Source organism: Osmerus eperlanus, chromosome 3 (genome assembly GCF_963692335.1).
Source record: "Osmerus eperlanus chromosome 3, fOsmEpe2.1, whole genome shotgun sequence".
Taxonomy (NCBI): Eukaryota; Metazoa; Chordata; class Actinopteri; order Osmeriformes; family Osmeridae; genus Osmerus; species Osmerus eperlanus.
Window position 1 is genome coordinate 21,882,862 of NC_085020.1, and position 16,157 is coordinate 21,899,018.

The window sequence follows — 16,157 nt, forward strand, 5'->3', positions numbered from 1 at the left end:
CGAGAGCGCTTAAAAAGTGTATTGAAAATTATTTAACATGCTTGTGTGCTCAGATGAATGAGAGATTTCGCTTCACCTAATTATCTCAAATATGTCTGGCAAGAATTCATTTCGCATCCCTTTGTACCTTACGCTAATTTGTCCCGCAGTCCCATTGTGTTCCAAAGCCCCTGTAGAATTTCCTATCTATTAAAACGAATCTCTCACCACATGGCCTACATCCACCCTTTGCTACTTCATTTTTTCTCTCCCTAACAAATCAACTTAATCAAGCTCATTAAGTGTCATTATTAGCCATTTATTGTTATCTTTTCCAGTGAACTCCTGACAGTGCCCCCCCTCCCCCCGTGTCCCCCTGACACCCTGCGGAGCCTTCGCCTGGCCTCGCCACCTCACCCACGTCACCACCACGCACACGCGTGTGTCTGGCTCTCACAGGAGGGAGAGAAACATGATCAGGTCATTTTACACGGACAAAATCATCCTGCAGAGCATATCTGAACGCATCTAAAAACACCACCTCCTGCGAGACACAAACTCATCATTCTCTTTACATACTTTGTGAATCGCTGAGGCTCTGAGCGGTGCCAGAGGGCAATGTTTGAGTTATAGGTTTGTTTTGTGCCAAAGTGGTGTCGAACACAACGGATGTGTCTAAACGCTGCATGGTGAATGGGCTTCCACAGCTGTCAGGATGACGGACAGAGGAGCAGAGGATTACACTGCAGTGGCATGCTAAGACCTGCTCACCACAGCCTGTGGGAGGAAGTCACAGAGGGAGGGAGAGACAGAGAGGGAGAGAGGGAGAGACAAAGAGAGAGAGAGAGAGAGAGAGAGAGAGAGACAGAGAGAGATACAGATAGAGAGACAGAGAGAGAGACAGAGATAAATAGAGAGAGAGGGAGAGACAGAGATAAAGACAGACAGAGAGAGAGAAAGACAGAGAGAGAAAAAGAGAGAGAGAGAGAGACAGAGAGATAAAGAGAGAGAGGGAGAGACAAAGAGAGAGAGAGAGAGGGAGAGACAGAGAGATAAAGACAGACAGAGAGAGAGAAAGAGAGAGTGCGCAAGAGAAGGAGAGTAGGAGATAGTAAGAGAGAAAGAGAGAAAGAGCGACAGAGCGCGATAAAGAGGGAGAGAGGGCTCTCTCTCTCCCATGGAGCTGGGGGGGGGGGGGGGGCTGGGGGGCTGGGGGGGGGGGGTTGGTCCCCACTGCAGGAGTTATTAAGTTTGTATCTCGGACACACTTGGTTCCACCAGGCTGCCTGTCCCTCATTCATAATAGATGCTAATCTGTTCAGGGCTGACTGATGACAGAGTTTCCTGCCCTTCACAGAATTAGTGCTCAGCTTTATCAAAGGACCCAAACTGCCTGCTAATTAGACTCATTTCCTCTACCATGAATTATTTATTTCTATTGTAACTGATCATGGACAATTGGGACGCCATCCTGCGGCATCCAGTTGTCACACTGATGTGCCGCCACAAGTTTCCACACTCTCCCTCAGCCTTCTGGCTTGACTGCCATGACGACACCAACTTTACTTCCTGATTGGGATGCAGCTGTTGTAAACACAGAACAATCACTTCATGGTATCCCACATACATGAGAAGCCATCCATGTATTCACAAACTTACATATAGGATTCCACACTTATAGAAGAGACAAGTTTATTCTCAGTCACTCTGGTACCGCAATTTTGCTAACATCTCAGAGACAGGGTACCAGATGGGGATATCATAATATCGGTTGAATTTCAACTCTCACTTCCATCCAGTGTTCATTACCCTGAATGTTAAATGTTGAATAGGACCACTAACTTTTCCTGGATGTAAGACGACTGATAGTTAAGTACCAGTAGAACCAGACAAACATAATGACTGATAGTTGTACAGTACCAGTAGAACCAGACAAACATAATGACTGATAGTTGTACAGTACCAGTAGAACCAGACAAACATAATGACTGATAGTTGTACAGTACCAGTAGAACCAGACAAACATAATGACTGATAGTTGTACAGTACCAGTAGAACCAGACAAACATAATGATTCTCGATGATATAGATTCTGCACCGTTGTATGCATTTTTTTAAAATTCGGCTCCCCTCATCAAAACATGTACTCCCTAATTACATCTATTTAAGCAATTTTGAGGAGAAAAAAATGTCAGGCTTAATTGCATTACTATCTGGAAGGCAGAAATATGCAGACCGTAAAAACGTATAGCATCGATCGTGAGGAAACTGTTAATGAGGCGGATATTTCCTCTGCGTCACTAAGTAGTACAGAGAGACCCAAACAGGCCGGGGAAGTCTGGGCTCAAGTCCTGACAAAGTGATCAGACAAACTCTGCACACATCTACAGTCCAGGCACCAAACAATCTTCAGATGGGTCCATTTGGAAATATCTGATCGGAAAGTTATCGGAACCGTTACCCTCTAATAGTTGTAGCAAGAAAGTGAGTCTGACAATGTATGAGCAGTTTGGTCCCCAACAACTACAGATGCAAAGTGATGCAAAAACCGAAGCCATTAAAGGATTACAATGGCACCATAAGATGTAACAAATTGAAATATTCATGAACATCCACTGTACTATATTTCAAAAGCGTATATTTACAAATCAGCCCAATAGAAAATGTGCTCAAGAAGCCTGCCATTTTCTCTCAGCAAGGGTCAGTGCATAATAGGACTCAATTTCAACTCACCATTTGAAAGTTTAATCAGACTTTGAAAGCTGCAATGTGAAAGTGTCTTAAACAGAGGCCCAGCTCTCCACAATAACACTTAAAACTGTTCTTTTGTGTGGCTTTACCACACGAACAATAGCAAATTATGTATGGGTAAAAAATCTTTTATAATGAATCCCACATTTGCTGATTGCAAATAATTGCGTCAAGCGGCTTATTTGCCTTGGGTCGCTGAGGGTGACTCCAGTGTAACTAATATGAGTATCTGATCCCTCACCTCGCTGATGAGGCCTATTCACAGCTCTGCTGACCTGTGCCCCCTCCAGGCTCCAAGCACTTCACTGTGATGAGGAGTGTGTTTGTCAAAGTTTTCAAGCGACGTGCGATTATACCACCCCCATACCTGGAGCTGTGGCGCTAGCTTCTTACATTTACATTTAGTCATTTAGCAGACGCTCTTATCCAGAGCGACTTACAGTAAGTACAGGGACATTCCCCCGAGGCAAGTAGGGTGAAGTGCCTTGCCCAAGGATTCATTTTGCACAGCCGGGAATCGAACCAGCAACCTTTGGATTACTAGCCCAATTCCCTAACCGCTCACCCACCTGACTCCCAACTCCCTGCCTGGCACTTCTTAGAGTGCCAGGCAGGCAGACAGGTGGGTGGGTGGGCAGGAAGGCAGGTAGACTGGTAGGCTGGTAGGTGGGCAGCCAGCCAGGCAGGCAGCAATCATCAGGTAGGCAGGAGCAGCCATGACTGACTGATGAGGAGGAGGAAGACGGTGGCTGGCTGGTTGTATGATGAAGGCTCACTGATGGGGATACTGTAGGTCATCAGCCTTGTTCTACAACACAAGATAACATGCTGAGAACGTATCAGAGCGCAGACAAAAATACAGTTTGGTGTCTTAACGGAACCTATGCGCTGTTCCCTTAACAGCCAACCCCAACCACCTGACACTGCAAGGAGATGCGGATATAAGGTGTTCCTAAACATTAGTCCGTAGCTTAAACTAAACTGCAATGCAACTACAATGTCTGAAATACAGTGCTCAAGAGTTATTTAGAAGTTTTGATCATAAGGTAATTTACATAATGAGTTTTCCAACCAAACAACATCTGTTTATCATGCCAGGCCATTCAAATTCACACATCTTTGAAACAATTCATTTTGAATCGATTGTGTTGTGTATTTTAGTCATGAATGATGGCATGAAATGTGATTCCTGTTGTAAAGACAATTTGCCAGATAAACTTGATCTGTTTTGTTTTAATGTTGACCTCGCCATTCGACTGTGTCCAGTCACTGTTAACCATTGAGAGAAGGGTTTATGGATAGGCACGGCTTATTAGCTGCATTCTCAGTGATGATGGAAAATAAATACACAAATAATTGTTCACATTGTCCTCCATTTGAAAAGAAATACCCAGGGAAATCACCAAGAGAACAAAAACATAAATGTGAAATGTATTCGACCATAATTACTTTAGGGTATCCAATATTCTCTCATGCAATATTTCTGTGGCCACCATGTCTGTGGTTTGACCTGAATGTTCTGGGAAAACCAGAAACCGAGCAAGCCCATCCCCTCTCAGGCTGCATCCATCCCCTCAGAGCAGAGTGCCCACATATGAACTCAGCACTTTTATAATCTCCGTGTGGTGAACCGGGCACTGTCCGAAAAGCAGAATCCTGGGTGAAGGAAGGCAGAGGCAAGCAACAACTTCTGAAACAGATTCCCTTATCTGACCACACATGGTGTTTTCAATGATATCCAAGTTTTATCTATAGAATTAAACAGATATGCCATAGATATATCTAAAGTCCAATTGTTCTTTTAACTATTTATATTTCTCCAAAGTGTGACTGTGCATGAAGAATAATCAATTTGAGAAAAATGAAATCAAGTAATTATAGATTATTTGTAAACCATTTCACATACACTTAATGGAATAATTTATAAAGAAGGAACAGTTTCATCTTTAATTCATATTTGTAAAGTTACACAAGGCCTAATATTTTCAGATGGCACATGCATGTGTTTAATTCAGGGAGCATAATTTCAGAGGTGATTAAAATAATGAGCGGAACGGAGAGACAGAGAGAGAAAGAGAGAGAAAGGGGGGGAGGGGGGGAGAGGAGAGAAGTTTGCAGTTCATATGCAGTTCATGCATAGTCTTCTCAGGAACCAGTGCTTATTAGTTACCCTATGGAGGACTAGCATCTCAGCAGCGTGCAATTAAGTGTCTCCATGCAGAATGAGCGTTCAGGTCAGGTTTAATGGGCATAGCGCTAATAAAGGTTGGGCTAGGCAGGAGGGGAGGTAAGTCACCCACACTGTAGCACGGCAAAGGTGTCTCATGGCTGCAAGGGACATTGGCCACCGTGTTTCCTTTTCTCTTCCGAACCCTACAATATGCCGTCACGATGCAGTGCCTTTGTGTGAGACTCCAGCCATGATCACACAAGCTTGTTTGAAATGACAGCGTTTTTTTTTCCTATTGCGGAAAGTCAAGTGAATCGGGTGAGGAAGAATGTGAAATGGAATTTCAAGTTTACTGCATAATAACTTTAATAACATAAGAGCACACGGAACACAGTTGTTCTGCTGTTGTTATGAATGTTGTATTTTCTTAAACCTATACTAACGGTTGTTGCTCCTCACATTACCATCATTAGAAATGCACAATTATGGATTTGTGGGAGTGTGTTTAATCCTCTCAGTAATCAAAGGAAAGACACAGATGACGACATGACCTATAGACCTTCGAGTCAATGGTATCCTCTTAATGGAGAAAAATGGAATTATCAATACAGGCTCATTTAAAAAAAATGCTTTGTGTCAGATTATTTACTTCTAATTGTATTCAACAACCAAATGAAAGATGATTTCCAGGAAAATCAATGGGGACTCTAAGCCTAAGGGACTTGGTGTTTTCAACCAATGACGAGTGCAGAGCTAAAAAGGAACAGGGAGAAGACACGTTTCAAAACATAAGAGAGCTGTTAGCTAGCAGGTGGAAACCTTCTCCTTGAACAACAAACTGAATATCCTGGTGGGAGTGGTCTGGGCTACTTTAAACCCTATTTCCCAACAAAACACGAGGCAAATAAGTGGAATAAATCCCCCTGGTAAATGTTATTACAGAGAATAGGCCACCACGAAAAACAACTAGAGCAATCTACAGAGATCCCTCCGCAAACCGTTTATCAGCTTGAAATGCCATTTCATGCATTAATACTCCACAAACTGCGTCCCCCCATCGTTTTCAGTCCGAAAAGGCCCCCGACTTGTGATTACCAGTCAACTAAACAATCCCCTCTCGCCCCCGCGGACACGTAGCACTTCTCTTCTCCCCGCAACAATCCTGCCGCCGGCCCCTGCAGGTTTGAGGCCGAGGCTGTCAGCAGTAATGTGATGAAGGTGGACCCAGGCCGGGTGGAGCTAAATCGTAGCCTGAGGATGACGTTCTTTGATTTTTAACCATTACAGAGTTTTCATAGAGCTGCAGTCAATTTATTTTATTTATTCTAATGAAGAGCATTAGGAGTGTCGTAGTGTGCGGCGGCGCACATTGATCGCCTCGTTAATCACACTTTGCAGACACTCGCAAATCAAGTTCTAACAGCAAGCACTGAATCAAGGGCAATGAAGCATAAGCTTCACAATTTATGATCTTTCAAATTGCATCTTTTCAACCATTAAATTGCAAGATACCATAAATTTTTATCCTCTCTCCTTCAGTACTGGTATTGATTCTGCCGTGTGAAAAATAGAATAGTAGTAAATTCAGGCGGTTAGACGAAATTTAAGTCTTGTGTTCAGAATAGACACTGAATAGCACAGGAAGGCTGTTAATTTTCCATTGAGGACAAATATCAGGAGTGATAAAATGTAAAAGCCCAACAGGGATTTAAAAGACCAGGCTCCGGTGAGTTTCAGTCCTCAGCAACCTTGACATCCTTTCTCTTTAGTTCACTACCCCTCAAATGCCAATGCACCTTCAAGACCTTTTACACATGCCATTTTTAAAGATTAGGTACCTGATGTATTGCAGACGCAGAATGAAGCTCTCTTCCGGGGATGCGGTTGGTGGTTCAAAGGATTTTCTGAAGTGACTTAAGACATATAATGTGGGTGGTGCACCAACATCAGGGCAACCATAACTGTATGGACCCACTTGTTATAATGAGACAGAACAGCATGGATGTGTGGAATCGTGATATATCAAAAAGGACACTCATACACAGGTGGGATAGGAAGTGAATGATACCCAGCAGGTCTAATCAATACTGATTAATACTGTGAAATAATCAACTGTGGGTGGAAATGGCAACGCTGGCTATACCGCTAAATCCAAATCAGCCTTGAATAGTTGCCACAAATCCATTTGTTCTGAACAAGGAAAACTATTGTGCTGAAACTCTAAAGTTCATGGCCATTACACTTAACCTGAGGAAATCTAAAATGTTCTTACCTGCCCCATACTGTTTGAAGGAATTGGCATAATTGTTCTGAGATTACATCTTACTCGCTCTGAGCCGTAAGGAACACACTTGTCGAACAATATAGTCAGATTAGCTCTTTGTGATTGAGCATGTCGAGTATCTATCCAGCTCATTACATACCTAAGAAAAGAAACAAAAGCGCTGTTAAAGTGACTCAATTACTGACGCGAAGCAGGGAGTGACAAAGCCAGCCGATGGATTCTAAAAGTGAAGAGTTAACCCCTTCACACCAGTATGGAGAACAACACTTATGTTATGATTTAAAAGGCACCCATGCTGTTACAGGTGGCAGTCCAAAACAAGGCCTACAGAAGCCCCTCATCTGCCTATGATTAACTCCAGTGAAGCCGCGGGCCCAGGCTCTGAGAGCACACCTGTAGGGTTCAAAAAAGCGACGCGAAGAACATAGTCTGTCATCATGTCCGCGGATCCCGTCTACCACATGGGAAGCCCTCCATTGCCCCCCCCCCCTCCAGTCCCCCCCCCGAGGTGCGCAGGCTCCGACAAAACAACAGTGAATCTGCAACTCTGAAACGGTCCAGTCGGACGTCTAACTTCAACGGGAAGAGGGAAAAAAAACCTGAACGCCCCCAAAACTAGCCACTTCGGAGAGACACGGGACATTAGCCATATGTCGCGGTGGCTGGCGGTGGCTGGCGGTGACTGCGGCGTCTCGCGGAGAGAGGGACACTAAAACCACAGCAGCATGGCAGGTGCGGAGGCTGGAGGTCCCTGGGCTCCCCCACACCCCCTCAGCAGAGGTGGGCAGCGCAGCCCAGCGCAGGGAACAGGCCGCCGGGTCACGGTCCAGGCCCTGGCAGGAGAAGTGCCAGCCAGGCAGAGTAACGCTCTGGACACCAAGAACCTCCCCAGGGGCAGACAAATCACCAGAGGAAATTACACGTAAGGAAAACAAACCATAATAAAAGGCATAAAAGCCCACAAACATTGGATTGATCAGACGATTACAACCCATCTGGCTTGTTAAACTCAATCTGCTATCTCACTAGGCAGACAGTTTGCTTTTTGGTCGTCTTTGTCGTCTTTCCCACAGCGCTGTCGCTTCTGGGCGACAAGTCAGACCTTCGGGCAGCGCTCTGCAGAGAGAGGAGCTAACACGGCAGAGTTTGTCTGAATCAGAACAGCTCTTTCCTATCACTACTTCCTTGCAGATGTTCTGTGCAGAGGTGTGGCGTCTCTTTCAGGGCAGGACACATACACAGAACTGACTGGGTGAATTTGCATGTAGCAGACTAAAAGACATGACCTGACTCGGAGTCTGATACAACAAAGATACGTCCCAAATACAGGGAGGTAAGCCTGTGTTGTCGCTATGCACAAATGACTCGCTACTTCACAGAAGGAAGGGTAAAGCACCCCACAAGGCTTTAACAGCTCCTATATACAGTACAACACCGTACACATGCAGCACTGTCATCTACATTCATTCTTTTTCTCAGAGTGATGGAAATAGATAACCGGACTGACACAGTTGCCAGGGTCTCACTGCCGACAGCACCACATCCACAACAATCGCACAATGGAGCACTCAAAAAAATAAACACCTACACCGGCCAAACAAAAGGGGATGCAGCAGGATTTGACAACTTCAAACAAACGGCAAAATGCAGCCTGACAAGCTTTCAAGGGATGGCTCTGCTCCACCAGATTACAGAGATCTTTATCCTTTCATGAAAACGGAGTGCAGCATTTAAGTGCCAAATGACTGAGAATACAATCTGAATTGTAAAGTGTGTCACAGCCATTGCGAGGACCTGTAGGGACAGTTATACTGTGAGTAATTGTGTGATGACAGTTTCACTGCACGGTGGCGTTCTCTGGGGCATTGTCATCATAGCTGACAGGTGAAGCAGGTATGCTGGGATCAGCTATACCATACAACAGGAATCTGTACTTTGTAAACACTCTATCTGTACCTACATCTCTGCCGACCCCACAACCTCACATGCTACTGCTTTTCAATGCAGCACTTGTAAGTTAATTAGGTTTTCTTTGCTTTTGCCGATATGTGAAAAGGGGTGGGTGGTGGGTGGGGGTGGTGGGTGGTGGGTGGTGGGTATGTATCTAGACAGACCCAAGCAGAGTCAGGACTTATTTCAGAGTGAAAAACACAATTGCTCAAAAATCAAAACATGCTGTCAGCCGCTCACCTAAGCAGCAGAAAATGCCCTGACTTTAGAATACATTAGGAAGGTAATTGCTCTGACAAAATTACCTTGTCTGTGATGAGCTCGACCACACGTTTCACGTATGTCGATCAGCTCAATGTCACGATCATCAGGGAGCTGAAATCATGAGCTCAACCTTTAGCCAGGCGATAGGAAATCAACAGGGAAATTGACTAAAACATTACACTGGAATTGATGGGTTCTCAAAAGACCAACACCATATGAGTAGGCACACGAAACCGATAGTAGCATAGCGATGACACTGAACAAGATGCTGTTGAGATTCTCAAGATGTGATTCGATTTGTGAAACACAATGGAAACAATAGCGATGTGAATAGAATGGTTTCATCAACACCACCATAACGACTTCCTGCCATGCAGTATTTGACTGTGCCAACATGAATACGTGATGTAGTCTAGTTGGTGTTTAAGGCCCCTGTACAGCCTGGTTCTCCTAGCGAGTTGTACATTTCCAGGTCTGCTTCCACCGGGGCTTTTAGTCTTGCATGGGAAAGTGTTAAAATGCCTCCCATGTCTTTGATCTGATGAGGATCACCTACTTCCGTCTGAAAGGTGATTTCAGAACGAAATCGTTCTCCGAATTCACGCTGCTTGAGCCGAAAGCACATTTTTCCAGCATGTTAACAAACATGTAATTTCCATAAACACGTCCAGTAATTGACAGCTTGATTTTGGCTCTGCCAGCTAGCTGAAAGGCCACAAGGGGCTGTTTTAATGCAAACTGAACCAGCTCAGGGTCTCACCGGGCTGTAATGAGCTTCACAGGGCTTTGTGAGGATTAGACTACCAAACATATTGTTGCAGACAGAAAAATCTCATAAAGATCCTGTTTAAAATGCGTCGTCTAATTGGATTACTGCAAAACAGTGATGGTCTTAATTAACTTGAAACAGATCAACTGGAAAGGTTCTATGGGGTGCTTAAAAAATGTCCCCCTGCACAAAACAGAAGGTTTAAGGGGATGTTAATACCTGTAATCACAAACAATGTCCAGTTAGACCGGAAAACACATCGCTCCAATATCAGCATTGGCAACAGCATGTATTCTGTTTGTAAAAAGACCCATGGATCCAAAGCGAGGTGAGACCACGATGCATACAAGGGGAACCAAATGGAGTCAGATAAATCTGTATTGAACACTGTGCAAGGAGTGTTAATACATATTAATGGTGACAGGAGTATTTGCAAGTGAATACACCAGCAAAGGGGATTAAACAGAACTCTCCATAGAAGGGGAGGTATCATCACTCCCATTCTGGCGTGGGACTCGGCCTTATCTGATTCATCCCCCTGCGCATTGCCAGCCAACACTGAGGCCTTATCTGCCCGCTGGGCCTCTCCCGAGAGTTTACAATTTCTCGCTTCGTTGGAGCCTGAGCCGAGCTTGTTACCGGGACAAAGGGGGAGAGGTGGCCTGGATGAGAGCACAAAGCCCCCCTCACCTCAGAACGGACACATTTCCCTCAGATAACAGACGAGTCGTTGGACGGCACCGGAGTATCCCTCCGCCTCCGTACGGCAGCCCTCACGCGGGGCGACACGAGGAGAGGAGGAGACACAAACAGAAAAGTGAAAGTTACGAGAGGCCAGGTTGGCTGGAACAAGTGTGGGGACCGAGTTGAGAGTAGCGTTGTTGTGTTCCGGGGTGGGTCACCGAGGAGCGTGGCGCCAGCTGAACGGTCCCAGGGCGTCTGTCCTGATCTCGCCTGCTGCTTGTTATTTCATTAGGGTCGCGAGGACCAGTGACAACACTGGAGGTTGGTCACCAGACAACTGCTCGTGCCCTGGGCCCGCAGATGGACAGGAGAAAACCACCGTATCGTTTACCACCACCACCACAACACAGAGAATTACCAGTGGAGCCATGGATGACCTTGTGGTGAGGTAGTCTGGCCTGGCCTCCACCCGCAGGTTAGGTTTGAACACAGTACACAGAAGACTACAATACAACGATATGTACCTGACAGCGCTGGTAGATGGATAATCAGAGAACTTGAGAATGTCTCATCCACGTTTAACTTGGCAAGAAAATCTCGGATTGATGCTTTCTCCCAAACAAGCGTAAATACCAGTCACAGCAATTTCATCAAACATTTAGAAAAAGCTTGCAGAGACAGTTCCGCCATTGTTTTGTGGTGCACTGTGAAATTCTATTTTCAGTTTTACTTGGTGCAGTAATTATCTGTATTGTTGGTGATGATAAAGAAAATAAAGTGCATGAATATGTGCCGGTCAATTGGATTCTGTCAGTTCAAGCAGAATTGGGTACACATGTGAAGAGCTTGCCAGCTTGTAATAACGGTCGTGTTTGCGTGGAACAATTTCCCCTCTAAACAGCTCATCAACAGCAGAGAGAGTCTGTCACCCGGGGTAACGAGTGACATGTCTTCCGCATCTCCGTCTGTTATTAACATGTCTTCTAAGACAAGCTCAATTATCTGACACTGCCCGTAATTTCCATTCCTTTTTCTGGCACAATGTAAGGTTCCTCTCTTTTCTTTTCCAAGCTGGTCTTTTCGGATCTAGCAAACACTGATATACGACATGAGTGGGAGGAAGAAGCATTCGAGGAGGAGAAAACATCTGCAAGTTGAAAGTGAACTCGCAGAAATCTAGCTAGCTGTGTCGGCCTAGAGTCCTAATCGCATTTCTGAGAGTCTAGCCGATTTTCATTCTAGATTCTAGCACTCGTTTAGTATTCTAGTATTCTAGTATTCTAGTATTCTAGTACTTATGACCCAATGGGATCCTTCGTCAGGCATACCTCTTGTGGTTGAGTCATTTGCACTGTCGAGGAACATTCATCCTTGTTAAGGAGGCAAAACAGCACAGTCTCGGCATGTAAGGTACATCTCACACTGTTTTTAGAGCACGTTCCTCTTATTGAGCAAAGACTTCCCACCACCCTTCCTGCCCCCCCCCCCCAAAAAACATGCCTGTTAGCTTTTTCTTTCTCCTGTAAATGAAAGCATTAGCAGCGCCAAGCACACCTCTACGTATTTCAGTTCTGCATGGCTTTAAGTGGGAGGGTCTGGGTTGCCGTGGGAACCTCATAGGAAGTGGTAATGATGACAGCTCTAACTCAGAGCAGGTGCAGTAAACCATGGCAAGTTGGTCAATTGCCCAGAACCCATTACTTCTCCCCTGAGAGTCACTATCTAATGTGCTAAGGTACCTTCTGTATAAGGGTGACCTAACTGTCAACAGAGAATTCTCTTTCATTTAGAAATGGGACTGAGCTAACCCACAAGGTTACAAAGATGGCAAAGAGAGGGATGGGATTCCTGGCATAAAAAACCATGACGTTCTTCAACAGTCTACGAACAGAATGTATTAGCGGCGGCAGTCTGGACACAAAGTCCTGCAACCTCTCGCAGCGTGGGGCAAACGGAAGCGGAGTACCGTTCATGTCTTTTGGTGATTGGGCCTGTACGGCTCTAGTCTGCGGCCTATGAGCTCGTAGAAGATCTCCACAGTTCAGAACAGAGTTCCAGGAGATGCGATATTCAGCCCGGAACGCTGTCTCCTTCTCCTGAGGGTGTGCGTGGGGCGCGCGCGTGCAGGCACTGGAGATGAGAACGAGATGACCTTGGGTGTCAGAGACGTGGATGTGCTTGTGTAGCCTGGAGGCAGACACCGTCTGACCATTCCCGCGCCATGCGATCCATCCGCCACTCGTAACAATAGTGTAAATGGGTTGAAAATTGTGCTCACCTCAAGGCAGACTCCAGTCCTCTCGACGACTGAAAGCCTGGGATGAGCAAGGAGCCCGGCGGCGTCTCCGAGTCCTTGTTTTGCTCCCTGAGACGTGTGTAATCAGAAAGAAAGTCCAGCACAGATTACAGTCTTCAATCAGTCAGGGAGGAAAATGATATGTACATCATTGTCGCCGCTGCACATCGCCGGCTCTGTCACACTGCATGCATATTACCTGTGTCAAAGCTGCCAGGGACCCGCAGACAGACACTGAGAGCCATCACCTAGCCGCCACTCAGGGGGTGTGGGAACATCATCAAACGCTGCCGCGTCTGTCTCCATGGAGACTCCACTCTGACCTCTGAGATGTTGTTGACACCATTTAATGTACATTTTCAGACAGAGAAACCGTTCCTTTCACCACTGAAATCCTTTTCATCAGGCTGAATCCCATCGAAGGCCAGCTCTTGTCACTCCGAGGGAGCGCAGACTCGAGGGCTGCCGCCGGACTCTACGGTCACAAGGAAGTTGAAGCAGTTTTTCCTGCTCTTACTTGACCTTCAACGACTGGGCGCAGAGGGTCCTCAACACCACGCTCCCTGTTGTAAGACTGCGAAGGTGGAGCGAGGCAGCACGAGCACAGACACCCAACATGCTGCAAACAACCCAAACATCTTTTCGACCTGTAAAGGCAAACAGAATCATTGAGACCTATGATAGGTTTTAAGAATATTTTCTGTTGTTAATAAGGTGCTCTGCTGAAAATACTAACAAAAATTGTAATAGAATAGATGTGAAATTCCACTTAACAGCTTTAAAATAAACAAAGAATGACAAAGAATAACACAATTGAAATGCCTTCCTTCTGTAAAACAACAGCGATGCAAACCAGCAATTTCCCTGGGACAAGAAAGCACCTAATTAGACCCTGTGAATAACACACCTCGCTCTGCTGAGAGAAGGTAGATGAAACATTTGCAACTTGGCCTGTCCCCCCCTCCACACCCACCCAACACACACACACTTCCCCCGAGATCCCCCACCCACACACACACCTCCCCAGACCTCCACCGACCCCCCCCCCCCTCCTCCACAGTCTGCATCTTTCAATTTAACATCCACCCAGACACCTCCGATAACTGCTGATGACAAATAATGGCGTTGAAAACACAGGAAAAACAAAACCCAAGAGAGGATGGCAACCGCTGGTCGCTGCTATCAGGTTTGCAAAATAGCCCTTCTCTCCCACCCCGGGAGTCTGTTCACCTTGAGGAGACCCTGCCTAAACGCAATGTCAACACGAGCACTCTCCGTCTCCCCAACGCTCCCCTCTCCTCTCACCCCGCTGGGGCCCTGGAGGGAGGTCACCAAATTGTCTGTGGAATAAAATAAATAAAAAATAAATAAACACTGACCTTCTGTTAAATTGGCCACATTCAGTAGACAGGGAATATCAGGTTATTGAGTCGGTCCATGCTGTGTTTCCTTACCTGGGGAAAAATAATCTGCTCCATTGTCCGCCTCTTTGCAGTTGATCAAGGACAAAAGTGTGTTGGGAATGCAGAGAGACGGGGCTACTCTGGACTGTTTTAACTACTGTTGGGGTGAGAGAGAGCGAGGGGAGAACCACAAAGATGCTTGGATGACACAAGACGTCAAACAGAAAGCAGACTACTATGTTTCTTAAAAAGCAGCCACCGTCATCTTACATGCAACAACAAGAAAAGAGCTATATCCATTAAATACTGGGTGTGTGGGCACTCTGCACTTTGACAGTAGAGAACACACACGGAAAAAAAAGACGGCAGAGCTTTCGGGTTACCCAGCACTGCACTTTCGAGTTGTTGATTCCTCAAAAACGCTGAATGGTAGTCATTTTGGCAAATTGCAGGCATATCTCTCAACAACTGTGGCAAATAGTTAAGATTGGATATGGAAGGAGATGAAACACCTGTCTGTCTGGAGTGAGCTGTATCTTTGGGACAGAATAATGCAGAAAGTAATTTCTGCCAACTGTTCTCATAACCTCCCCGTGGCTAAAATGTATAATCCCTATGGTAGTTTGAGTTTTCATCATCCATACAGTGGAGAGCGTTATTACATTATTATAGTATGTGTCTAGCGCCACTCTTCAGTATAGTTATTGTATTTATGTATTTTGCACATGAATTCAAATGAAAGTTGAGCATCATGTACAATTACATTGCAATTCAAGCAGAGAAGGCCTTTTGGAGGATCTTTCATGGAGCGGGCATTTTGCACAAGCTGCAAACAACTTAAAAGACGAACACTTTGAATTATACCCATCCCGAATCACAGACAGATTAGCATACCTTGAAACGTCTTTCCTTTTGCCTCTAGAGTCTCCATCTCCATTTCCACCATTCAAAGATTCAAACACTCTGTCACATTTGACTGTCTGGGCCCATGCCATTTTTTCAATGAGTTGATCAAATCGGCTGTTGTAACATACTGCAAAACTCAAAAGTCAACAAAACATCATGAGGACTCCGATAAGGATCTAAATGTAAAATATTCATGTTTTTCAGTGGTAACAATGGATGAATCATGGCAAAAACTTTGCTGGTGAGAATCGCCAAGAGTCGCAAAAGAAACAATACCGTTGTGTCACCTACCAGGTAAGAACATGTTAATGGCTTGAGCTAACTATTCCTTTTGAAGGACAGGGCCTCCGTGGAGCCCAGACAATGCCAAATCCATCAGCACATTAATCTCTCTCCTTATCTCCTCTCTTCCTCTCCTTAACTCCTCTTCCTCTCCTTATCTCATCTCCTCTCTTACTGTCCTTATCTCATCTCCTCTCTTCCTCTCCTTATCTCCTCTCTTGAACAGAGATCTTATTGGGATTTTTATTTTTGTTTGAATTGTTTATCACTTGTATTATTGTTTTTATTGATTTTATGTAAAGCACCTTGAGCTACAATTCTTGTATGAAATGTGCTATATAAATAAAGTCTTACTTACTTACTTACTCTTCCTCTCCTTATCTCATCTCCTCTCTTCCTCTCCTTATCTCCTCTTCCTC